Below are 26991 nucleotides of genomic sequence, written 5' to 3' on the forward strand. Positions count from 1 at the left end.
AGGTCACCATTTATCACACTTTCTGAGTCTGAAATGCAACTCACGACACAGGGCCCGGAAATGTTTCACAAGTACCGGCTGAAAGGGCGGTGGGAATATTAAGAGGCAGCTGATAAGCTGACAATCCCATGAGAGTTTTAATGTGTAGTGGAGTTGTGATGAGATGCAGATTCTTTTCATTCTCTACCTGGACCTTATTTTGTCTTCTTCAAATAAATCAGGTTTCCTTCTTGCTCCCCTAGAGATGATATCCTTTGTATCCCACCAGATGGTTCACGTCTTCCTTAAAGGCCTCAGAGCCTTGTTCCCTTGAGCAACGGGGTGCCCAGAAAGGCTGATCCAATGGAGAAGACTCTTCCCGTTCCCAGCTTCTGTTTTTCTCAGGCTCTGCATTCTTTACTCACATCTACCTCTCCTTCCATGAATACAGTGACGTGATGGTAATTCTCTCTCTCAACAAAATAATTCACAATGGAGGCAAAGCGAGCACTTTTTAGGTGAAGAGTGACTTCTCTGGTTCTCTTGAGCGCCGAGCACATCCTTCCCCAGCTACTAAACTCACATGGCGCCCCGGGAGGTTGGAACCTGCTGCCTCCACTCCACCCTTCCCCAGGAGGACACCGTGAGCGTGCCTGTAGCTAGTCACCACTGCTCCTACCCCAGCTCCAGGGGCCTTCCCTGTGGCTCTGTGCAAATGGTCATACCTTGGGAGGCTGTGGGTGGAGGGACGTGGCCCTTAGCACAGCATTTTTGAGTTTCACCCATCTGGTAGCGTGTGTCATTCCTGTTTATCGCTAACAGTTTCTGCTGTACGGATAGATCACATTTGCATATCTGTTCATCATCTGATGAGCCTTTAGACTGTTGATATTTTTAGGCTCTTATGAATAATGTCACAATGAAGCTTTGTGTATAGATCTTCGTGTGGACATACGTTTTCATGGATTTGGGGTAGTTTCTTGGAGAGGAGTTACTCAATCATCTGGGAACTATTTGTTTAACGTTTAACTGCCAAGCTGTTTTTCAAAGCCACTGCACCGTCTTAGACTCCTACCGGCGGTGTGTGCTGGGTCTTCTTTCTCCACGTCCTTGTCAACACTTGGAATTGTCTGTATTTTTAATTTCAGCCCTCCCAATGGGTGCAAAGTAGCATCTCGTTGTGGTTTTATTTGCATTTCCCTAATGATTGAGCCTCTTTTAATGGGCTTGCAGGCTATTTGGGTACCTTCTTCAGATACCTGTCCATTTACCATGGGAGTTCATTATGGATAAATGTCCGTCCTTTGCCCATTCTTAAACTAGGTTGTCTTTTCCTTGTTAAGTTGTAAGAATTATTTATATATTTTTTATGCTAGGCCCTTATTGGATATACAATTTGCAAATTTTTTTTCAAGCCTACTGGCTGCCTTTACACTTTCTTAGTGTTGCTCGAAGCACACACCCTTTTATTTTTGACAGAGTCCACTTTTACAAAGTTTTCTCTTCTGTGTTTTTCTTGTCAAGTCTAAGAAATCCTTGCCTAACCCAAGGTCAGGAAGATTTACTCCCCTATTTTTTTTTTTTTCTGCATTTTGTCGTTTTAATTTTTTTTCATTTAGGCGTATGCTTTATCTTGAATTAGCGGGTTTGCATGTGGTATGTGTATCCGTCCCTTGGCATGGGGCTGTCCTTTGCATGGGAATGCGCTCCGTCTCCTTCTGCGTTGACTTTCCCATTTAAAGATCCCTTTGTGTTCACTGGGCAGCCCCGGGCCGTTCACAGTGCTTTTGGCGGTCAGCTCTGCCCTGGAGAATGCTCTTGCCCTTTCTTCCTTTTTTGGCCCAGAGCGTCTGGAGACAGGTTGCATGACCACCCTGGAGCTCCGCCAGAGTCACAAGACGAGGAAGGGCAAGAGGCACTCGCAGGAGGCGGGGAGCAGGCTGGGGGCGAAGGCAGAGGAAGTTCAGCATCACGTGGTTTCCGTGGCTCCAGCACGGTTAAGCGCCAGTACGGGCTCAAGCGGTGGAGACTTCCCGAGAGCCCGTCCCTGCCCTCCGATCGTCTGTTTATTTCTATGCGGTGGGCTCTGCCCTTGCCCCGAGCTCGCGAACACCGGGTTCTCCAGGCGGAACCTTCCTTCCTGTGGGGTGGGCAGGCGGTGCCAGGCGCCCAACACCCAGCGGGAGCTCCGCTGGGACCCTAATCAGGTCATCTGTTGGGGCAAATGTCAGGCAGAGAAGGAGGAGGCTGAGTTGAGTTTAAGAAAGGATCACCAGGGGCGCCTGGGTGGCTCAGTGGGTTGGGCCTCTGCCTTCAGCTCAGGTCGTGATCTCAGGGTCCTGGGATCGAGCCCCGCATCAGGCTCTCTGCTCCGCAGGGAGCCTGCCTCCACCTCTCTCTCTCTACCTGCCTCTCTGCCTACTTGTGATCTCTGTCCGTCAAATAAATAAATTAAATCTTAAAAAAAAAAAGAAAGGATCACCAGACTCTGGGTGCTTCTCTCTGCCGCTTGCTGAGGAAGCGAATTTGCGTGCGGAGCAAGGTTAGGTGCGTGTCAGAACTGATACAAAAACAGGGCTGAGGCCGAAAGCAGGGACTGGAGACAGATGACCTCCGCTGGAACGGAGGCTCGGCCCCTCAGCGTCTCTGCTGGAGAGGGGGGCACCTGCGCGATAGTTCTGCACCCGCATTTTCTCACTCAGCCCGCCCGTATCTCTTGCTGTTATGGGCAGCGCTGTGACTTTTCCATATGCCTTGCAGCTTATGTATCACGTTCATAGTAGACTGTCTGACTTCTCATCCCCTCCCCATAAATGACATGGGTTGTTGTGGTTGTTGGTTTTGATGTGTTCCGAAAATCGAGGAGACTTGAGACGTGTCATAGTCAATAGGAAGTATTTGTCAGATATGGTTAATAATAGTACCAGCCTCACTGTATTGTTAGGGAGATTAAATGAAGCAGTCCTATAATATGTTTTGGGTATTGACTAGGGCGCACTAAGTGCTATGGAAGCAGAGTGGCCATGTGTCTTGTGTCCTGGCTGGCCTTGGACAGTCCTACGTTTGACACTTTCCCTGGAGTACTTAGTAATAGCGCTTCCTTTCAGTTTAAAAAAAAAAAAGGTTTATTTTAGATATTAAATTATATGGTTTTTCTACATGGAAGTGTTTCTACTCATTCATTTAAGAGACTTTAAAAAAGTACATGCTTTTCACCAAGTACCATATTAAATGCCAAGCGCAAAGGCCACAGCTCCTTCCTTCCACAATTTCTGGTTCTGGGCTCTCTCCCTGGGGAACTTGCAGAACACGGTTAAGCAGACAGCTTCAAATCTGGAACTCATGCATAAGAGCAGGAATTGGATTCACATCCATGTAGTTCTTTGCTGTTTTATGAAGTTTTTCTGTTCTTTAGTTTATATGGGAACCCAACAAGGTAGAAACGGTTACTGTCACTCTGATGAAAAATGGATTCGGGGAAGACCCATGATTGCTGAAATTTGCATAGCTCGACAGTATGTGGCTCAGGGCTCTGGTTCTCCAGGGTTTCCTGCTGAGTAAGAGCCCTGACCCCACGGCCTGACAGCCCGCTCAGACTTGGACTCACTAATTCTGCGTTGTTCTACCATAAACAGCTCTTTTCCTTATTCTTAGGAAAGGGATTGGTTACACTGATTAAATGTAGACACACATTTTGAATGAAGGGCAGGCCAGGAGAATCTAATTCTGATTTCTCATCTTGCCTGGTCAATGCAGTCTGTGGATCGAAGTCTGGGAGGGGACGTCCAGTCTCCTGGGGACAACTGCGGCTTTTCTCATGTTCCTCTGCCTCCCTCTAGCGACTCCAGCCCAGAATTACCACCACACATGATGTGTATGTATTTTACACTCACACATTTTGCAGCAGGGAGGTAGGGAGTTATTGCAAGGACCCCGAAGCTACAAAAAAATCCAAGCCTAGTTTACTCCTCCCATACCTTCCTTACACCTAGTAATGTGTCACCAATGTGAAACATTGTAATGACCGCCAAGGGCACAAAGATAAAAGCTGGATTCCACGTTTCCCCGCGTAGAATTCTTTGGCAAGCCCTCTTTGTATCTGAAGAAATAGAGGACTTAACATTTCAGAGGAGAGGGGAGGTAAGTGTTTCGGTCTTCTGTCTTTCTTACACCAAGTTAAGCATGGTGCGGCCTTCCAGACTTTCAGAAACTAGGACCGCTTTTTATTTTATTTTATTTTTTTAAATTTTTTTATTGATTTTATTTATTTATTTGACAGACAGAGATCACAAGTAGACAGAGAGGCAGGCAGAGAGAGAGGAGGAAGCAGGCTCCCCGCTGAGCAGAGAGCCCGATGTGGGGCTCGATCCCAGGACCCTGAGATCATGACCTGAGCCGAAGGCAGCGGCTTAACCCACTGAGCCACCCAGGCGCCCCTAGGACCGCTTTTTAATTCTGCGTCTTCATGCCGTATTCTGACCACTTTTGTCCTTCTTCACGCCTTCCTGTTTTCTTCTCCCTGTTCTTCCATTTCGTCACCAATGCTTTTTTATTTGGGGTTTTATCTCCTCTGCCAATCAGCAATCTGGGGAGGAAGCCAAGGACAGCTTCAGGCACTGCTCGCCTGCTGGGTGCTCTCCTGCCTAAAGAAATCACTCACCTCTGTGTGAACTTCCAGTTTCCAGCAGCCGGTAGGTAGTCAACACTCAGAGGCAGGGCGGGACAGGAGCCAGGCTTCTACGACACTGTAATCACAGAAACACAAGAATTTGCCACTAGCCGCTTAGTCAAAACAAGGCAGGAGGCAGTCTAGTCTGGGCAGTCCCTTCTAGCTGGAAATCAGGAAAGGAAGGAAGGGTTCTAGCATGTTCTCTGTACAGAAGGATCTGAATGAAGAAAAACTTCTTCCTTTACCTTTCAGGGTCTTCCAGCTAGACTAAAAGTAAAATGTACATGAGACAGATGAACAAGAGAAAACACCCCAAAGCTTTGTTACATGAACGCAAAGACCCAGTAATGAAACAGACCTAAAGATTGACCAAGGCAGGGGCACCTGGCTGGCTCAGTTGTTAAGCGTCTGCCTTGGGCTTGGGTCATGATCCCATGGGTCCTAGAATTGAGCCCCACATCGGGCTCCCTGCTCTGCGGGGAAACCTGCTTCCTCCTTTCCCGCTCTGCCTGCTTCTGTTGTGTCTCTTTGTCAAATAAATAAAATCTTTAAAAAAAAAAAAGGAAGAATGACCTAGGCCATGTGGTTTTTATATTTTTTAGACAAAGAGACAAGAAATCTGCGAGGAATTGACAGGACAAAGAAAATGTAACTTGAGAACTTCCATTAGTGAGGAACTGTAAACAGACTTTGGGCTGCTTAGTAGATCAATAACAAAGAAAGGAGGTTTCTCCATACAGCCTTCTGGGCTCAAATATCCTGTCTCTGGTGAGCAGGATGTCCCTCTTCACAGGGGAGATTTATTACCTGCTTTCAGGGGGACAGAAGAGGGTCTTGCACAAGCTGTCTCTTGGGTAGCTTTTGTTTAAAATAATCAAAATACCAAAGGGGCACATTTCGTGGTGTCCTGCCCTTGGCCCCTACAGGTTCAAGTGGGCTGATTGCCCCATCCATACCTGAGCAGTCTGGCTTAGCGAGCTGGTCCCCATCACTGCCCTGCTGCCCCATATCTCTAGACCATGAGTTCCTGCATCACTCCGATGGGACCTTGGATGGCCACGGAAACTGTGCTTCACACCACGCTAGTGACGTGTATACTTGAGTATCACAGGAGATGCAGAATTCACCATTTTCCTTCCCAAGGTTAGTTAAAGGCAAAATCTTTAAGATCATTAGAGAGAGAGTGTGCTGTTTTATGGAAACTCAGGCAAGTAATAGCCAGGGGACCTATGCAATTCGCACATAAAGTTAGAAAAAAATTCTTTTCAATGCCAGTGCCTTTGACAGTGGGTTCCGTCTTCTATATTAACCAGATTTGCTTGTTCTGGGCAGTAGTTTTCCTTAGCAAATCAGTGCATTAGGCAGCTCTAAGTTGGCCTTAACCCACCTCCACCTTCACGAGCTGTTCTCTTTGTTGGTGCCCTTCCCCACTACCCCAGGGCTTCGCCTGCCTGATTTCTGGCATGTCTTCAAATTACATACCGATAATAACTTCAGTGTTAATTTCCCTGTGCAACTGACATTTTAATCTGGGAACTCCCAAGCTCTGAAAATCTTTCTGATTTAGGATATTAATTAAACTTACTATAGTGTTACATACATATACATGTAAATACATATATGTATATATATATCACAGATCACACATACTTTATCATAATATATACGTGTATCAAATCATTATGGCGTACACCTTAAAACTAATACGGTGTTGTATGTCAATTATCTTTTTTTCAAAATTTTATTTAAATTCTAGTTAATATACAGTGCAATATTGGTTTCAGAGTAGAATTTGGTGATTCATCATCTATATACCCAGGGCTCATCCCAACAGGAGCCCTCCTTAATACCCATCCCCCATCTAGCCCACCCCCCACTCCCTCTCTCCATCAACCCTCCGTTCTCTCTCTCTCTTTTTTGAAGATGTTATTTATTTATTTGAGATAGAGTGAGAGAGAGCACAAGCAGGGTGGAGGGGCAGAGGAGAGGGAGAAGCAGGCTTCCTGCTGAGCAGGGAGCTTGATGTGGGGCTCGATCCCAGGACCTGACATCATGACCTGAGCTGAAGGCAGACACTTAACTGACTGAACCACTTTGGCACCCCAGTTTGTTCTCTATCTTTAAGAGTCTCTTAATGGTTTGTTTCCCTCTCTCTTTTTTCATTTTCTTTTTTTCTCTCCTCCCATATGTTTTTCTGTTCTGTTTCTTAAATTCCACATATGAATGAAGTCATACAGTGTTTGTCTTTGCCTGATTTATTTTGCTTAGCAAAATATACTCTAGTCTTATTCACATTAATGTACATGGTAAGGTTTCATTCTTTTTGATGGCTGAGTAATAGTTCAGTGTGTGTGTGTGTGTGTGTGTGTGTGTGTGTGTATGTACACCACATCTTCTTTATCCATTCTTCAGTCAGTGGACACTTGGGCTCTTGCCATAGTTACGGCTATTGCTGATAAAGCTGCTGTAAGCATCAGGGTGCATGTACTCCTTTGGATCGTATCATTTGGGTATATACCTAGTAGTGTGATTGCTGGATTGTAGGGTAGCTCTATTTTTAACTTTTTGAAGAACCTCCACACTATTTTCCAGAGTGAATGCACCAGTTTGCATTCCCCCTGGCAGTGCAAGAGCGTTCCCCTTTGTCTACCAAGACCTGTTGTTTCTTGTTTGTTGATTTTAGCCATTCATTCTGACAGGTGTGAGGTGGTATCTCATTGTGGTGTTGATTTGTATTTCCCCGATGAGGAGCGATGTTGAACATCTTTTCATGTTAGCCATTGGATGTCTCCTTTGGAAAACTTCTTTGGAAATCTGCCCATTTCTTAACTGGATTATTTGTTTTTTGGCTGTTGAGTTTGATCAGTTCTTTATAGATTTTGGATACTAATGCTTTATCAGATACATCATTTACAAATATCTTCTCCCATCCCACAGGCTGCTTTTTAGTTTTGTTGACTGTTTCCTCTGCTGTGCAAAAGCTTTTATCTAGATGAAGTCCCAGTCGTTCATTTCTGTTTTTCCTTCTCCTTTGGCTACATGTTCAGTGAGAAGTTGCTGAGGCTGAGTTCAAAGAGTGTGCTGATTGTGTTCTTTTTTAGCGTTTGGATGGTTTCCTGTCTCACATTTAGTTAGGTCTTTCATCCATTTTGAATTTATTTTTGCATATGGTGTAAGAGAGTGGCCCAGGTTCATTCTTATGCATGTGGCTGTTCAGTTTTTCCAACACCATTTGTTGAAGGGATTGTCTTTCTTTCCATTGGACATTCTTTCCTGATTTGTCAAAGATTAATTGATAGTATAATTGTGGGTCCATTTCTGGATTCACTATTCTGTTCCATTGATCAATGAGTCTGTGTTTGTGCCAGTGCTGTACTGTCTTGATGGCTTTGTATTACAGCTTTGTAATAGAGCTTGAAGTCCAGAATCACGATGCCCCAGCTTTGGTTTTCTTCTTCTTAGTTTCTTCTTCTTCTTAGTTTGGCTATTCTGGGTCTTTGGTGGTTCTATACAAATTTTAGGGTTGCTTATTCTAGCTCTGTGGAAAATGCTATTGGTATTTTGATAGGGATTGCATTAAATGTATAGCTTGCTTTGGGTACTACAGACATTTTAACCATATTTGTTCTTCCAATCCATGACCATGTTATGGTTTGTTTTTTTTTTTCCATTTCTTTGTGTTCTCAATCATATCGTAATTAAAAAAAGAGTAAGATTTTAAATAGGAAGATGTTAAGCTGAGGTGGGTGGGAAGACAAACGTTTTGGAAGAGTGAACTTGCCTGGCATCTCCAAAAGACTGTTGGGAAGTGATTCCGTTCGTTGTTCTGTTCTTTCCAGAAAGACATTCATATCATTTTAGAGGCAACTGCTGCTGGAGGCACCAGGCTTTGAATGGAGGTTGTGGGAGTCCTGGCTGCTTTATGCTACTGTCCCCGTTCCCTGCTGTGGTCATGGACACAGGGATAGCCTCAAAACCTCAGGCCTCTGTTCCAATGAGACCCTCTGACGGAAAGACGATTCCAGCTCGGCAGTATTTCAAGTCCGGCATGTTGGGTTCCTCGGGTTTGCACACCCAGACGGTCCCGTCTTTGAGGGCAGTTTGGTCATTTGTTTTGGGTATTTGTAGCAACCAGCACTTTCCATATTTTATTGAAGTGGCAAAAAAAGCATAATAATAACTATGTCCTTGAAATCGAGGTTGCCTTGTTTAACAGTGAAGTCTAAAGCATGATGGGGACTTAAAATATACCACGTTTTAGAAAATTCTTGGTTTATGTTAGAATTGGGTCCCTTATCAAATATCATCCTGAGATTATTCTTTTAAAACTCCGAACTGTGTTCTAGACTATTCTCTGCCACCCATTAACCAGGTCACTTTGGTGAGGCATCTCTGGAAGGCTAAGTCTGACAGTGAGACCCTGTTTTTCGGCACTCAAACCTGTGGTTCCAGAAATTGGCTGTAAAATAATGCTAATTTAATTTGTCTTCCAGCAGCTAAAATTATAACTGCAGATCATACCAATGCAGAATTTCTGATTGCAGGAGGAAACTTATCTTCTCTAATACCATGGGGATTACCCTTTTAGATCAAATAATGCAGGTACCACAATTGGCACACAAGCTATCAGTAAGTGGTGGGAGTTATTTCCATGAACAGCTCCTCCTCTCCGTACTCGGGGGGGAACTTTTGCATAAATGTAAAAAGAAACCTTGGCAACTGTGTGTTGCGATTTTATGTATCATAAGGGCCAACGGTTAGAAACAGCGCAAATGTCTATCAGTGGAATGGTAGTGTGTTTGTCCAATGAATAGTATACAAGAGTAAAATTTAGAACCACGTATCAGTTGTTTAATAAATGCCCCTTTCATGCAAATTACTCCCGCAGATAGTTCTACCCATCTACACTCCTTCTAACAGTATATGATGGCTGCCACTCCCTCATATATTCACCAAAACTTGCAGATGTCTGATTTAAATTTTTCTGTCAACCTGATAGAAAATTCTTTTTTTATGACTAGAGAGGTTAGGCATGTTTTCATATTCTTATTTGCCGTTTGATTTTTCCTCTCTGTGACTAGCCTGTTCCCATCTTTGTTTAATTTTTCTACTGATTGGAGAGTCTTTTTCTTATTTATTCGTAAGAGCTCTTTACATATAGATGAGAACTTTTCAGTCAGTGTACACTTTTTTCCAGTGTATGGTTTGCTTTTTCACTTTCACAATGATGCCTTTTTGTTATACAAAAGGTTTATATTTTAAGGAAGTTAAATGTATGACTTTTTTTTTTGTGGCTTGTTTTAATTTGTGTGTGTTGTGTTTGTGCAGTCCTTTGCCCCTGTTAAGTCTTATAAGTACTCCACTATATGGTCTTTTGAAAGTTAAAAAAATTTTTTTCATCCAAGTCTTTGATTCTCCTGTATTTTATTTTGTGTATGGTGTGAAGTAGAGAACTAATTAAAGTTTTATATAACCAATGGTCCTGTCACCATTTATTGAAAAAATTTTTAACCTTCCTGGGCTGTGGGATCAAATTGCCTGGGTCCAAACTCCAGCGTCACTTTGAATTAGGACTATGATCTTAAAAATACTACTCAATTTCTAAGGGTTTCAATTTCCCCATTTCTAAAATAATATAATAATAATGACTGTTGGGGGGAATTAATTGAGTTTAAAACACTTAGTGCCAGGCACAAAGTTAAGGAGGGCACGAGTGTTGCATGTAAGTGATGAATCATTGAAATCTATCCCTAATACCAATATTACACTATCTGTTAACTGAAATTTAAATAAATATTGGAAATGAACAAAGAAGACTTGATACATGTTAGCTATTATTTTTATTGCAAATTTCTATGCTGTCCCTGTCATATATCAACTTTTCTCTTGTGTCTAGGTCTAGATCTGGATTTTCTATTCTCCTTCTATTTGTCTAGTTTTCTTTCTTTGGCCCAGAGCCAAATGATATAAACCATTGTAGCTGCATAATAAGTACCTTATCTTACAGGCCAAGTCTCTGCACCATGTTCTCCTTCCAAATTGTCTTGGTCGCTTTTTGTCCTTTACTCTTTCCATATAGACTTTAAAATCAGTAATTCTAGTTCCTGGGTGGCTCAGTAGGTTAAAGTTCTGCCTTCAGCTTCGGTCATGATCCCAGGAGTCTGGGATCAAGCCCTGTGTCTGGCTCCCTGCTCAGTGGGGAGTCAGTTTCTCCTTCTCCCTCTGCCCCCCAGTCATGCTTGCTCTCTCTCCCTCTCTAGTGCGTGCTCTCTCTCAAATAAATAAATAAAATATATATTTTTTAAAAGTCAATAATTCTAGTTTCCTAAGCAAAAATCTCTTGCCACCCTTCCCCAACACAGACACATCAATTTTGCTGGGAGTTTGAAACTTGCATTTAATCTACTGATTGGTTTGTGGAGGTGTGCCATCTTTACGGTATTGATATTTTCCCCTATACAAGAACAGGGAAATTTTTTTTTTAAAGACTTTATTTATTTATTTGACAGAGATCACAAGTTGGCAGAGAGGCAGGCAGAGAGAGAGAGAGGGAAGCAGGCTCCCTGCTGAGCAGGGAACCCGATGTGGGGCTCGATCCCAGGACCCTGGGATCATGACCTGAACTGAAAGCAGAGGCTTTAACCCACTGAGCCACCCAGGCGCCCCAAGGACAGGGAAATTTAATACAAAAAAGTCATTAATGAGTAAGAGAATGTTATGAAGGGGTAAAACTGGGCTTGCAGGAATACACCAATATGAGGTACAGGAAGCAGCTACTGCCTCAGCAGCAAGAGGGAGTGCGGATGAGCAAGGAGCCAAGAACTTGGAAGGTGTGTCCCAAAGCTGAGGCTGAGAGCTAGTGGCAGAGGGTGTGGCCACCCCTGGTGCCTGGGCTGGCGGCTGGTGAAGTTTGTAGAGGGCGTGGGACAGTTCTGGTCTGTGGAGAGTGGCCTACTATTGACAGAGATATCTGTTGCCATGGTGACATGTTAGCAATGATCTGAAGAAATATGCTTGCTAGGGTGCCGAGACAGTCCCTGGAGGGGGAGCACCAGCAGCCCACCCACGTGCTCCCTGGAAGCGACGCCATAGGAGCAGTTTCCTCTCTCAACCTTTCCTACTTCCTCCACACTCCCCAGTCCCGGGTCGCTGCTCAGAGAGGACACTGAACCTCTGTTACACCTTTGACCCGTACAATTCATGTTTTCATAATAGCTAGTTACATAATTAATGTGTAAAACTCTGACGCAATTAAAAAATGGAATGAACAAGTCACTGGAGTAATTGATGAGATGAGTAATCAAGTTGAAATGAACGCATGCATGTTGAACTTGTAAAGTAGGTTGTAACTTTTTTTTTTTTTTTTATTACTATTGAGGTATAGTTGACCTGCAATGTTACATTAGTTTCAGGTGTACTGTGTAGTGGATTCAACAATTCCATACATAACTCAGTGCTCAGCACACCAAGTGTAGGTACCATCTGCCACCGCATGTTATTATGATATTACTGACTATATTCCTCTGCTCTATTTTCATCTCCGTGACTGATTTATTTTATAACTGGAAGTTTGTACCTACGAATCTCCTTTATCTGTTTTTCACCCATACCCTGCCCCCGCCCCCCTTACCTCCTTTCAGACAATCACTAGATTGTTTTCTGTATTTATGAGTCTGTTTCTGTTCTTTTATCAGTTCATTTTTGGTTCTTTTAGATTCCAAATGTAAGTGAAGTCATATGGTATTTGTCTTTCTTTGTCTGACCTATTTCACTTAGTGCAATACTTTCTAGGTCCATGCATGTTGTTGCAAATGACCAGGTTTCGTTATTTTTTTGGCCAAGTACTATTCTCTTCTGCATATACATACATACCTCACATCCTCTATATCTATTCATCCATCGGTGAACACTTCTGTTGCTTCCGTATCTTGGCTATTATAAATAATACTGAAATAAGTGTATGGGTGCACATATCTTTTTGAATTAGTGTTTTTGTTTTCTTTGGGTAAATATGCAAAGTAGTAGAATTACTGAATCAAATGCTATTCTTAATGTTTTGAGGAACCTCCATACTATTTTCCACTGTGGCTCTACCAATGTACATTTTCGCCAGTAGTGCACAAGGGCTCCCTTTTCTCCACATCCTTGCCTTGTTGTTTATTGCCTTTTTGATCTTAGCCATCCTGACAGATGTAAGGTGCTACCTCATTGTGGTTATGATTTTCATTTCCCCGATATTCAGTGACTTTGAGCATCTTTTTGTGTGTCTTTTGGTCTTTATCTTCTTTGAAAAAATATCTATTCAGTTGCCCTCCTCATTTTTTAAAAAGACACATTTATTCAGCATCATGATCAGACTATTACATTTACCAGTCAACAGCATGGGTGCCCCCCCCAAAACCTCCATTAAAACCCCATGTTGGCATGCTTTACACTTTCCATGGAACAGAAACTGAAATAACATGTTGTACAGTTCATCACAAAAACAGTCCTTGAGTGTTTTGCCCATGCGTGTGAGTATCGTCTAAAACACATCTTCTTTGTAGCAGTCCAGGCATGCCACTGCTGTGCTTGGCTAAGGTCACAAATCTTTTGTAAACTATAGCTTCCCTGTCACTTCTCTGGCTCTTCTCTCCTGCTAAACTTCCTTTCCTGGCAGTAATGAAAATCCACTGCCACTGCCATAGCTACCGCCACTGCTGGAACCACCATAGCCACCTTGGTTTCGTGGTTTGCCGAAGTACTGGGCTCCACCACCATAGGGGCCAGACCATCTGCCTCCAGAATTCCCTTCACTCATGGGTCCAAAATTTGCAGATTGATTGTTGTAATTGCCAAAACCATTATGGCTTCTGCCACCCCCAGAGTTGCTTCTGTAATTACCAAATCCATTATAGCCATCCCCATGGCTGCCACATCCACCACCACCTCGACTGCCACCATGCTGCCTTGCCCACTGAACTTCCCTCCATGACCAATGTTGTCATACCCACCAAAACCACTTCCACAACCACCTCCACAGTTTCCAGAAGCACTTTGACCTCTTTGGCTAGATAAAGCTCTAGCCATCTCTTATGTAGATAGCACTTTCCTTACTTCACAGGTGTGGCCATTCACAGCATGGGATTTTTGAATGACAGCCTTGTCTACAAAGTCATGGTCACTTAAATGTTACAAAGCAAAGCCTCTCTTCTTGACACGGTCTCAGTCAAGATTTCAATCACGTCAATTTTCTGACACCATTCAAAATAATCTTAGATGATGTTCTTCTGTGACTTCTTTAATGCCACCAATAAAACTCTTTTTCACAGTTAAGTGGGCACCACATCTTTCAGAATCTTCTCTTGAGACAGCCCTCTGGTTCTACAACTCTTCCATCCACCTTGTGGGGCTCTGCACTCATGGCTCCACCCATCTCCTCCACACTGGCATACAGGATAAGCTCACAGCCTCTGGAGCCCTTGGTGTTCAGATCTCTCATCACCCTACAGTCTGCAAGTGCTCCTCAGGGCTCAAAGATGGCTCCTTACATTCTCATTGGTGCTTTCAACACTCGGACCTCCAAAGAAGAGCTTCCACAGCTATTCAGGCTCTTTGGGAGACTTTGATTTAGACATGATGGTGGTGGGAGGGGAGACTTTTATGATGCTTACTTGGCAGTGTCCATAGGCAGAAAAGCTCCCCTGCTCATTTTTAATTGGATTTTTTTTTTTTTTGGTATTGAGCTATATAAGATTCTTTATATATTTTGGATATTAACCTCATATCAGATAAAGCATTTGAAATGTCTTCTTCCATTCAGGAGATTTCCTTTTTGTTTTGATGGTCTCCTTTGCTGTGCAAAAACTTTCCATTTTTGGTATAAAACAAATAGTTGACTTTTGCTTCTGTTTCCCTTGCCTGAGGAGAAATATACACAAATATGTTGCTAAGACCTTAGATCCAGGAGACTACTGCCTTTTTTTTCTTTTAGGAATGTTCTTGTTGCAAGTTTCATATTTCAGGTCTTTCATCCATTTTGAGTTTATTTATGTGTGTGTTATAAGAAAGTGGTCCAGCATTCTTTGGCATGCAGCTGTCCAGTTTTCCCAGCACCATTTATTGAAAAGAGTGTCTTTTTTCCCCTTTGTATATTTTCATCTCCTTTAAGTTAATTGACAATATAGGTGTGGGTTTACTTCTGAGCCCTCTGTCTTGTTCCATTAATCCATGTGTCTGTGCTCAGTACCAGACTGTTCTGATTTCTGTAGCTTTATAGTATATCTTGAAATCTAGGATGGTGATACATCCAACTTTGTTTTTTCTCAAGCTTACTTTAATAATTTGAGGTCTTTGGGGGTTCTATATAAATTTTAGGATGATTTGTTCTTTTCTGCGAAAAACGCTATTGGTATTTTGATTAGGATTGCATTGAATCTATAGATTGCTTTGGGTAGTATGGACATGTGAATGATATTAAGTTTTCCAATCTGTGAGCCTGGTATATCTTTCCATTTGTTTGTGTCATCTTTAGTTTCTTTTATGAATGTCTTATAGTTTTTAATGCATGGGTCTTTCATTATCTTGGTTGAATTTATTCCTAGGTATTTTATTCTTTTTGGTACAGTTGTAAATTGGGTTGTTAGTTTCTTTTTTGGCTTGTTCATTGTTAGTGTATAGGAATGGAACAAATTTCTGTATGTTAATTTTGTTTCCTTCATTGTCACTGAATTCAATGTTGGTTCAAATTATTTTTTGGTTGAGTCTTTAGGAATATCTGTATATAGTATCGTGTCATCTGCAATGTGACAGTTTTACTTCTTCTAGCAGATGTTTTTGTATATTTTCCTTGACTGAATGCTGCATCTAGGACTTATAGTTCTATATGGAATAAAATTACTGAGAGTGGACATCATTGTTTTGTTCCTGATCCTAGAGGAAAAGCTCTCAGTTTTTCACCATTGAGAATGACGTTACCTGTGGGTTTGTCATAGGTGGGCTTTACTATGTTGAGGTATATTCTCTGTAAACCCAATTTGTTGAGAGTTTTTATCATGAATGGATATTGTATTTTGTCAAATCCTTTTTCTGCATCTAATGAGATGATCATTGTGTTTTACCCTTCCTTTGTTAATGTGATGTATTACATTGATTTGTGAGTATTGGACAACACTTACATTCCCGAAATAAATCCCACTTGACTGTGGCGAATGATGCTTTTAATGTATTGTTGAATTTGGTTTGGTAATATTTTCTTGAGGATTTTAAAATTGGTGTTCGTCAGGCCTATTGGCCTGTAGTTTTCTTTCTTTAGTGTCTTTTTTGTTTATTTTGGTATCAGGGTAATGTTGGCCCTCATAAAATAAATTTGGAGGTTTTTCCTTTCTTTCCTGTTGTTTGGAATAGTTTCATGCCATTGTGGTAAAAAAAAAAAATGCTTGCTATGATTTCAGTCTTTTAAAATTCATCAAGACTTGTTTTGTGGTCTATCACGTGATCTTCCTGGAGAATGTTCCACATGTACTTGAAAAGAATGTGTATTCTGCTATTTTTGGATGGAATGTTCTGTATATATCTGTTAAGACCATCTCGACTAATGTGATCTTCAAAGCCATTGTCTCCTTGTTGATTTCCTGTCTGGGTGGTTATCCTCTTTGATGCAAATGGGGTATTAAAGTTCTCTACTATTATTGTCAATTATTACTGTCAACTTCCCCCTTTATTTCTGTTAATATGTGCTTTATACATTTAGGTGCTCTTATATTAGATGTGTAGATATTTATAATTGCTATAGTCTCTTGTTGGCTTAATCCCTTTAATCACTATGTAATGCCCTTCCTTGTCTCTTGCTACATCTTTGTTTCAAAGTCCATTTTGTCTGATATAAATATAGCTACCCCTACCTTCTTACTTCCAATTGCATGGAATATCTTTTTCTATTTTGTCCCTTTGAGTCTGTATTTGTCTTTTTTTTTTTTTAAAGATTTTATTTATTTATTTGATAGATTGAGTGAAAGAGCAGGAGGAAGACGGAGGGGAGGTAGAAGCAGACTCCCGCTGAGCAGGGATTCCCGACACAGGGCTTGATTCCGGGACTCCAGGATCATGACCTTAGCTGAAGGCAGACGCTTAACTGAGCCACCCAGGTGCCCCAAGTCTGTTTTTGTCTTTAGGTGTGAGGTGAGTCTCTTGTAGGTGGCATAGAGACGAATCTTGGTTTTTAATCTATTCAGTTACTCTGTGTTCTTTGGTGGGAGCCTTTAGGCCATTTACATTTAAATAATTATTGATTGCTATGTACTTAACTGCCTTTTTGTTAATTGTTTTCTGGTTGTTTTGGTAGATCTTCTCTGTTCCTTTCTTCTTCTCTTGCTCTCTTCCCTTGCAGTTTGATGGCTTGCTTTAGTGTGATTTTGTATTACTTTCTCTTTATTTTATGTGTATCTGTTTTAGGCTTTAGACTTGTGGTTACTCTTGTTTTTATATATAAAAGCAGTCTGTACTAAAGACTGGTTAGCAGTCTATATTAAACTGATGGCCACTTAAGTTTAAACACATTCTAAAAGAACTACATTTTTGCTCCTCTCTCCAGGTTCTATGTATATGATGTCATATTTTATATTTAAAAATTTTGTATATCCCTTGACTAATTTTTGTAACTATAATTCACTATAGTAGTTTTGTATTTTTAATTTCCATACAGGCTCTATAAGTGATTAATCTACTACCTTTATGTGTGTTTGCTTTTATCTATGAATTTTTTCCTTCCATAATTTTCTTATGTCTAGTTATGACCTTTTTTTTCCACTTAGGTCCCTCTAGTGTTTCTTGTGAGGGTGGTTTAGTAGTGATGAGCTCCTTTAACTTTTGCTTGTCTGAGAAACTCTTTATCTCCCCTTCAGTTCTGAATGTCTGACTTGTCAGATACAATATTCTTGGTTTTAACTGTCTTCCTTTCTCCACTTTGAATGTATCATGCCACTCCCTCAGGAAAGCAAAGTTTCTGTTGAAAAATCAGCTCATAGATCTATGGGGTTTCCCTTCCATGAAACTGTTTTCTTTTCTTCTGTTGCTTTTAAGATTCTCTCCTTATCATTCTTTTTTGCCATTTTAATTATTGTGTGTCTTGGTGTGGACTTCCTTGAGTTCATCTTTTTTGAGGCTCGACATGATTAGGGAAGTTCTCAGGTATTATTTTTTTCAAATAATTTCTTTGCCCCCTTCTCTTTTTTTCTCCTCTGGGTCCCCTAGAATGCAAATGCTTGAGGATGTTGCAGAAATTCCTTAATCTATCCTCATTTTTTATTATTCTTTTTTCTTTTTGCTGCTCAGTTTTTTCTTTTAATTTTTTTTTTAATTTTATTTTTTATAAACATATATTTTTATCCCCAGGGGTACAGGTCTGCGAATCGCCAGGTTTACACACTTCACAGCACTCACCATAGCACATACCCTCCCCAGTATCCATAACCCCACCCCCCCTCTCCCAACCCCCCTCCCCCCATCAACCCTCAGTTTGTTTTGTGAGATTAAGAGTCACTTATGGCTTGTCTCCCACCCAATCCCATCTTGTTTCATTTACTCTTCTCCTACCCCCTTAACCCCCCATGTTGCATCTCCTCTCCCTCATATCAGGGAGATCATATGATAGTTGTCTTTCTCCGATTGACTGATTTCGCTAAGCATGATACCCTCTAGTTCCATCCACGTCGTCGCAAATGGCAAGATTTCATTTCTTTTGATGGCTGCATAGTATTCCATTGTGTATATATACCACATCTTCTTTATCCATTCGTTTGTTGATGGACATCTAGGTTCTTTCCATAGTTTGGCTATTGTAGACATTGCTGCTATAAACATTCGGGTGCACGTGCCCCTTCGGATCACTATGTTTGTATCTTTAGGGTAAATACCCAGCAGTGCAATTGCAGGGTCATAGGGTAGTTCTATTTTCAACATTTTGAGGAACCTCCATGCTGTTTTCCAGAGTGGTTGCACCAGCTTGCATTCTAACCAACAGTGTAGGAGGGTTCCCCTTTCTCCGCATCCTCGCCAGCATCTGTCATTTCCTGACTTGTTAATTTTAGCCGTTCTGACGGGTGTGAGGTGATATCTCATGGTGGTTTTGATTTGTATTTCCCTGATGCCGAGTGATATGGAGCACTTTTTCATGTGTCTGTTGGCCATCTGGATGTCTTCTTTGCAGAAATGTCTGTTCATGTCCTCTGCCCATTTCTTGATTGGATTATTTGTTCTTTGGGTGTTGAGTTTGCTAAGTTCTTTATAGATTTTGGACACTAGCCCTTTATCTGATATGTCATTTGCAAATATCTTCTCCCATTCTCTCAGTTGTCTTTTGGTTTTGTTAACTGTTTCCTTTGCTGTGCAAAAGCTTTTGATCTTGATAAAATCCCAAAAGTTCATTTTTGCCCTTGCTTCCCTTGCCTTTGGGGATGTTCCTAGGAAGATGTTGCTGCTGCTGAGGTCGAAGAGGTTGCTGCCTGTGTTCTCCTCGAGGATTTTGATGGATTCCTTTCTCACATTGAGATCCTTCATCCATTTTGAGTCTATTTTCGTGTGTGGTGTAAGGAAATAATCCAATTTCATTTTTCTGCATGTGGCTGTCCAATTTTCCCAACACCATTTATTGAAGAGGCTGTCTTTTTTCCATTGGACATTCTTTCCTGCTTTGTCGAAGATGAGTTGACCATAGAGTTGAGGGTCTATTTCTGGGCTCTCTATTCTGTTCCATTGATCTATGTGTCTGTTTTTGTGCCAGTACCATGCTGTCTTGATGATGACAGCTTTGTAATAGAGCTTGAAGTCTGGAATTGTGATGCCACCAACTTTGGCTTTCTTTTTCAATATTCCTTTGGCTATTCGAGGTCTTTTCTGGTTCCATATAAATTTTAGGATTATTTGTTCCATTTCTTTGAAAAAAATGGATGGTACTTTGATAGGAATTGCATTAAATGTGTAGATTGCTTTAGGTAGCATAGACATTTTCACAATATTTATTCTTCCAATCCAGGAGCATGGAACATTTTTCCATTTCTTTGTGTCTTCCTCATATTCTTTCATGAGTACTTTATAGTTTTCTGTGTTTAGATTCTTAGTCTCTTTGGTTAGGTTTATTCCTAGGTATCTTATAGTTTTGGGTGCAATTGTAAATGGGATGGACTCCTTAATTTCTCTTTCTTCTGTCTTGTTGTTGGTGTAGAGAAATGCAACTGATTTCTGTGCATTGATTTTATATCCTGACACTTTACTGAATTCCTGTACAAGTTCTAGTAGTTTTGGAGTGGAGTCTTTTGGGTTTTCCATATATAGTATCATATCATCTGCAAAGAGTGATAGTTTGACTTCTTCTTTGCCGATTTGGATGCCTTTAATTTCCTTTTGTTGTCTGATTGCTGAGGCTAGGACTTCTAGTACTATGTTGAATAGCAGTGGTGATAACGAACATCCCTGTCGTGTTCCTGACCTTAGCGGAAAAGCTTTCAGTTTTTCTCCATTGAGAATGATATTGGCGGTGGCTTTTCATAGATGGCTTTGATAATATTGAGGTATGTGCCGTCTATCCCTACACTTTGAAGAGTTTTGATCAGGAAGGGATGCTGTACTTTGTCAAATGCTTTTTCAGCATCTATGGAGAGTATCATATGGTTCTTGTTCTTTCTTTTATTAATGTGTTGTATCACATTGATTGATTTGCGGATGTTGAAACAACCTGGCAGCCCTGGAATAAATCCCACTTGGTCATAGTGAATAATCCTTTTAATGTACTGTTGAATCCTATTGGCTAGTATTTTGGCGAGAATTTTTGCATCTGTGTTCATCAAGGATATTGGTCTGTAGTTCTCTTTTTTGATGGGATCCTTGTCTGGTTTTGGGATCAAGGTGATGCTGGCCTCATAAAATGAGTTTGGAAGTTTTCCTTCTATTTCTATTTTTTGGAACAGTTTCAGGAGAATAGGAATTAGTTCTTCTTAAATGTTTGGTAGAATTCCCCCGGGAAGCCGTCTGGCCCTGGGCTCTTGTTTGTTTGGAGATTTTTGATGACTGTTTCAATCTCCTTACTGGTTATGGGTCTGTTCAGGCTTTCCATTTCTTCCTGGTTCAGTTGTGGTAGTTTATATGTCTCTAGGAATGCATCCATTTCTTCCAGATTGTCAAATTTGTTGGCGTAGAGTTGCTCATAGTATGTTCTTATAATTGTCTGTATTTCTTTGGTGTTCGTTGTGATCTCTCCTCTTTCATTCATGATTTTATTTATTTGGGTCCTTTCTCTTTTCTTTTTGATAAGTCTGGCCAGGGGTTTATCAATCTTATTAATTCTTTCAAAGAACCAGCTCCTAGTTTCGTTGATTTGTTCTATTGTTTTTTTGGTTTCTATTTCATTGATTTCTGCTCTGATCTTTATGATTTCTCTTCTCCTGCTGGGTTTAGGGTTTCTTTCTTGTTCTTTCTCTAGCTCCTTTAGGTGTAGGGTTAGGTTGTGTACATGAGACCTTTCTTGTTTCTTGAGAAAGGCTTGTACCGCTATATATTTTCCTCTCAGGACTGCCTTTGTTGTGTCCCAGAGATTCTGAACCGTTGTGTTTTCATTATCATTTGTTTCCATGAATTTTTTCAATTCTTCTTTAATTTCCTGGTTGACCCATTCATTCTTTATTTATTTTTTTTAAAGATTTTATTTATTTATTTGACAGACAGAGATCACAAGTAGGCAGAGAGGCAGGCAGAGAGAGAGGAGGAAGCAGGCTCCCTGCTGAGCAGAGAGCCCGATGCGGGGCTCGATCCCAGGACCCTGAGATCATGACCTGAGCCCAAGGCAGAGGCTTTAACCCACTGAACCACCCAGGCGCCCCCCATTCATTCTTTAGATGGATGCTGTTTAGTCTCCATGTACTTGGGTTCTTTCCAAATTTCCTCTTGTTATTGAGTTCTAGCTTTAGACCATTGTGGTCTGAAAATATGCAGGGAATGATCCCAATCTTTTGATACCGGTTGAGACTTGATTTAGGACCAAGAATGTGATCTATTCTGGAGAATGTTCCATGTGCACTAGAGAAGAATGTGTATTCTGTTGCTTTGGGATGAAATGTTCTGAATATATCTGTGATGTCCATCTGCTCCAGTGTGTCATTTAAGGCCTTGATTTCCTTGTTGATCTTTTGCTTGGATGATCTGTCCATTTCAGTGAGGGGAGTGTTAAAATCCCCTACTATTATTGTATTCTTGTCGATGTGTTTCTTTGATTTTGTTATTAATTGGTTTATATAGTTGGCTGCTCCCACGTTAGGGGCATAGATATTTAAAATTGTTAGATCTTCTTGTTGGACAGTTCCTTTGAGTATGATATAGTGTCCTTCCTCATCTCTTATTATAGTCTTTGGCTTAAAATCTAATTGATCTGATATAAGGATTGCCACTCCTGCTTTCTTCTGATGTCCATTAGCATGGTAAATTCTTTTCCACCCCCTCACTTTAAACCTGGAGGTGTCTTCGGGTTTAAGATGAGTTTCTTGTAGGCAACATATAGATGGGTTTTGTTTTTTTATTCCATTCTGATACCCTGTGTCTTTTGATTGGGGCATTTAGCCCATTAACATTCAGGGTAAGTATTGAGAGATATGAATTTAGTGCCATTGTATTGCCTGTAAGGTGACTGTTATTGTATATTGTCTCTGTTTCTTTCTGATCTACTACTTTGAGGGTCTCTCTTTGCTTAGAGGACCCCTTTCAATATTTCCTGTAGAGCTGGTTTGGTGTTTGCAAATTCTTTCAGTTTTTGTTTGTCCCGGAAGCTTTTAATCTCTCCTTCTATTTTCAATGATAGCCTAGCTGGATATAGTATTCTTGGCTGCATGTTTTTCTCATTTAGTACTCTGAATATATCATGCCAGTTCTTTCTGGCCTGCCAGGTCTCTGTGGATAAGTCTGCTGCCAATCTAATATTTTTACCATTGTACGTTACAGACTTCTTTTCCCGGGCTGCTTTCAGGATCTTTTCTTTTCACTAAGACTTGTCAATTTTACTATTAGGTGACGGGGTGTGGACCTATTCTTATTGATTTTGAGGGGGGTTCTCTGAACCTCCTGGATTTTGATGCTTGTTCCCTTTGCCATATTGGGGAAATTCTCTCCAATAATTCTCTCCAACATACCTTCTGCTCCCCTCTCTGTTTCCTCTTCTTCTGGAATCCCAATTATTCTAATGTTGTTTTGTCTTATGGTGCAACTTATCTCTCGAATTCTCTCCTCGTGGTCCAGTAGCTGTTTGTCCCTCTTTTGCTCAGCTTCTTTATTCTCTGTCATTTGGTCTTCTATATCGCTAATTCTTTCTTCTGCCTCATTTATCCTAGCAGTGAGAGCCTCCATTTTTGATTGCACCTCATTAATAGCTTTTTTGATTTCAACTTGGTTCGATTTTAGTTCTTTTATTTCTCCTGAAAGGACTTTTATATCTCCCGAGAGGGTTGCTTTAATATCTTCCATGCATTTTTCAAGCCTGGCTAGAACCTTGAGAATCATCATTCTGAACTCTATATCTGACATATTACCAATGTTTGTATTGATTAGGTCCCTAGCCTTTGGTACTGCTTCTTGTTCTTTTTTTTGTTGTGAATTTTTCCGCCTTGTCATTTTGTCCAGATAAGAGTTTATGAAGGAGCAAGTAAAATACTAAAAGGGTGGTAACAACCCCAGGAAAATATGCTTTAGCCAAATCAGAAGAGATCCCAAATCGTGAGGGGGGAGAAAGGGGATAAAAAGGGGTTCAGAAAGAAAAAAAAAAAAAAAAAGAAACTATTAAAAAAAGAAAGCCGATAAAAATATAAAAAGGAAAAAAAATATATATATATATTAGATAAACTATTTAAAAAACGTTAAAAAAAAACGGTAAAAGTTAAAAAAATTTAGCAGAAGAAGAGAAAAAAAATTTGAAAAAGAAAGAAAAAAAAATTAAATTAACTGCAAGGCTAAAGAATCATGGGGAGAAAGCCATGAGTTCCGTGCTTTGCTTTCTTCTCCTCTGGAATTCCGCCGCTCTCCTTGGTATTGAAACTGCACTCCTTGGTAGGTGAACTTGGTCCTGGCTGGGTTTCTCGTTGATCTTCTGGGGGAGGGGCCTGTTGTAGTGATTCTCAAGCGTCTTTGCCCCAGGCGGAGTTGCACCGCCCTTACCCGGGGCGGGCTGAGTCATCTGCTCGGGTTTGCTGGGTTTGCTTTCGGGAGCTTTTGTTCCCTGAGCGCTTTCCGTAGAGTTCCGGAGGACGGGAATGAAGATGGCGGCCTCCCGGTCTCCGGCCCAGAGGAGCCGAGAGCCCGGGGCCCCACTCCTCAGTGCGCCCTCAGAGAACAGCGCCCAATGACTCCCGTCACCCTGCCTCCGGCCGCGCTCCGAGCCGACCGAGCCTGCGACCGGTTCAAGGCGACCCCGACCTGAGAGTCACTCCTCGGCTCTGTCTCTGTAGCTGGCTTCCCTGTTCTAATACCTGTGAGCTCTGCGACACTCAGACACCCCCGATCCTTCTGTGACCCTGTGGGACCTGAGGCCGCGCTGACCCCGCCTGGGCTTCACCCCGGTTAAGCCTCTGGAGCGATGTCCCTCAGCGGAACAGACTTTTAAAAGTCCTGATTTTGTGCTCCGCTGCTCCGCCGCTCGCCGGGAGCCGGCCCCTCCCCCCGAGGTCTATCTCCGCCAGTCCTACCTTTCAGATAGTGGTTGATTTTCTGTTTCTAGAATTGCTGTTCTTCTTCTCTTCAATCTCCCGTTGGATTTGTAGGTGTTTGCAATCTTTAGATAAGCTATTTAGCTGATCTCCCGCTTCCTGAAGTAGTCTCAGCTGCTACTTCTCCGCCATCTTGACTCCTCCTGAAATTCTCTTTTAATTTTTTAAATTTATTTTCAGCGTAACAGTATTCATTGTTTTTGCACCACACCAAGTGCTCCATGCAATCCGTGCCCTCTCCAATACCCACCACCTGATTCCCCCAACCTCCCACCCCCCGCCCCTTCAGAACCCTCAGATTGTTTTTCAGAGTCCATAGTCTGTCATGGTTCACCTCCCCTTCCAATTTCCCTCAACTCCCTTCTCCTCTCCATCTCCCCTTGTCCTCCATGCTATTTGTTATGCTCCACAAATAAGTGAAACCATATGATAATTGACTCTCTCTGCTTGACTTATTTCACTCAGCATCATCTCTTCCAGTCCCGTCCATGTTGATACAAAAGTTGGGGATTCATCCTTTCTGATGGAGGCATAATACTCCTTAGTGTATATGGACCACATCTTCCTTATCCATTCGTCCGTTGAAGGGCATCTTGGTTCTTTCCACAGTTTGGCAACCGTGGCCATTGCTGCTATAAACATTGGGGTACAGATGGCCTTTCTTTTCACTACATCTGTATCTTTGGGGCAAATACCCAGTAGTGCAATGGCAGGGTCATAGGGAAGCTCTATTTTTAATTTCTTGAGGAATCTCCACACTGTTCTCCAAAGAGGCTGCACCAACTTGCATTCCCACCAACAGTGTAAGAGGGTTCCCCTTTCTCCACATCCCCTCCAACACATGTTGTTTCCTGTCTTGCTTATTTTGGCCATTCTAAGTGGTGTAACGTGGTATCTCAATGTGGTTTTAATTTGAATCTCCCTGATGGCTAGTGATGATGAACATTTTTTCATGTGTCTGATAGCCATTTGTATGTGTTCTTTGGAGAAGTGTCTGTTCATATCTTCTGCCCATTTTTTGATATGATTGTCTGTTTTGTGTGTGTTGAGTTTGAGGAGTTCTTTATAGATCCTGGATATCAATCTTTTGTCTGTACTGTCATTTGCAAATATCTTCTCCCATTCTGTGGGTTGCCTCTTTGTTTTATTGACTGTTTCCTTTGCTGTGCAGAAGGTTTTGATTTTGATGAAGTCCCAAAAGTTCATTTTCGCTTTTGTTTCTTTTGCCTTTGGAGACATATCTTGAAAGAAGTTGCTGTGGCTGATATCGAAGAGGTTACTGCCTATATTCTCCTCTAGGATTCTGATGGATTCCTGTCTCACATTGAGGTCTTTTATCCATTTTGAGTTTATCTTTGTGTACGGTGTAAGAGAATAGTTGAGTTTCATTCTTCTGCATATAGCTGTCCAGTTTTCCCAGCACCATTTATTGAAGAGACTGTCTTTTTTCCACTGTATATTTTTTCCTATTTTGTTGAAGATTATTTGACCATAGAGTTGAGGGTCCATATCTGGGCTCTCTACTCTGTTCCACTGGTCTATGTGTCTGTTTTTATGCCAGTATCATGCTGTCTTGGTGATCACAGCTTTGTATTAAAGCTTGAAATCAGGTAACGTGATGCCCCAGTTTTATTTTTGTTTTTCAATATTTCCTTAGCAATTCAGAGTCTCTTCTGATTCCATAAAAATTTTTGGATTATTTGCTCCAGCTCTTTGAAAAATACTGGTGGAATTTTGATCGGAATGGCATTAAAAGTATAGATTGCTCTAGGCAGTACAGACATTTTAACAATGTTTATTCTTCCAATCCAAGTTTGCTGCTCAGTTTGATTTCATTCATTTCCATGTCTTCCAGATCATTTAACCATTCTTCTGCATCCTCTAATCTGCTGTTGATCCCCTCTATTGTATTTCTTTTTATTTCTGTTATTGTATTCTTCTGTTTTCTTTTTAATTTGTCATGTCTTTGTTAAAATTCTCACTGAGTTCATCCACTCTTTTCTCAAGTCCAGTATCTTTATACCATTATTTTGAGCTCTTTATCAGGTATATTGCTTTTGTCTGTTTTATGTAGCTATTTTTTCTATGATTATGTCTTGTTTTCTCATTTGGGTCATACTCTGTCTCCTCATTTTGTCTGATTCTGTGTTCATCTCTGTGTATCAGATAGGTCAGCTATGTCACTGGTCTTGGAAGTAGTGGTCATGTTTAGAAGAAGTCCTGTTTTTCCCTGCATTGCAATCCCCCCACCCTGGTCCCCCAGTCACAAGAACGTCCAAGAATGTTCCCTCTGTGGGCTGTATATGCCTTCCTGTTGTGACTGAGCTGTGACTGCTCTGGGCATGATGATGATGGGGTTGGCCTTCAGCTCAGCTGGCTCAGTGACCTACGATGCCTGCTGTGAGTGTACCGGGCAAGTTGTGCTCCCTGTGCTGTTGAGAGGTTCAGCTGCAGTTGCTAGGGGCTTATTGGTGGTTTGAGCCAGCACTCAGCTTAGCTGTCTGCAGTTAGCTTCTACCACAGCTGCAGGCAAACCAAATGGCAGGACTTGCTCCATGCAGGTACAGGAACTTTGGATATGCTGGTGTGTGGGGTTATTTCTCCCCTCCCAGGACCCCCTGTGGAGGG

General features: G+C 41.4%; 1 pseudogene; it reads right to left on the reverse strand.

The window, feature by feature from the left end:
* Window positions 1–238: 238 nt before the first annotated feature.
* On the reverse strand, window positions 239–13591 carry LOC125106378 (nucleotide triphosphate diphosphatase NUDT15-like; annotated as a pseudogene).
* Between the last annotated feature and the right edge of the window lie 13400 nt (window positions 13592–26991).

This window comes from Lutra lutra, chromosome 8, assembly GCF_902655055.1.
Source record: "Lutra lutra chromosome 8, mLutLut1.2, whole genome shotgun sequence".
NCBI classification, from domain to species: Eukaryota; Metazoa; Chordata; class Mammalia; order Carnivora; family Mustelidae; genus Lutra; species Lutra lutra.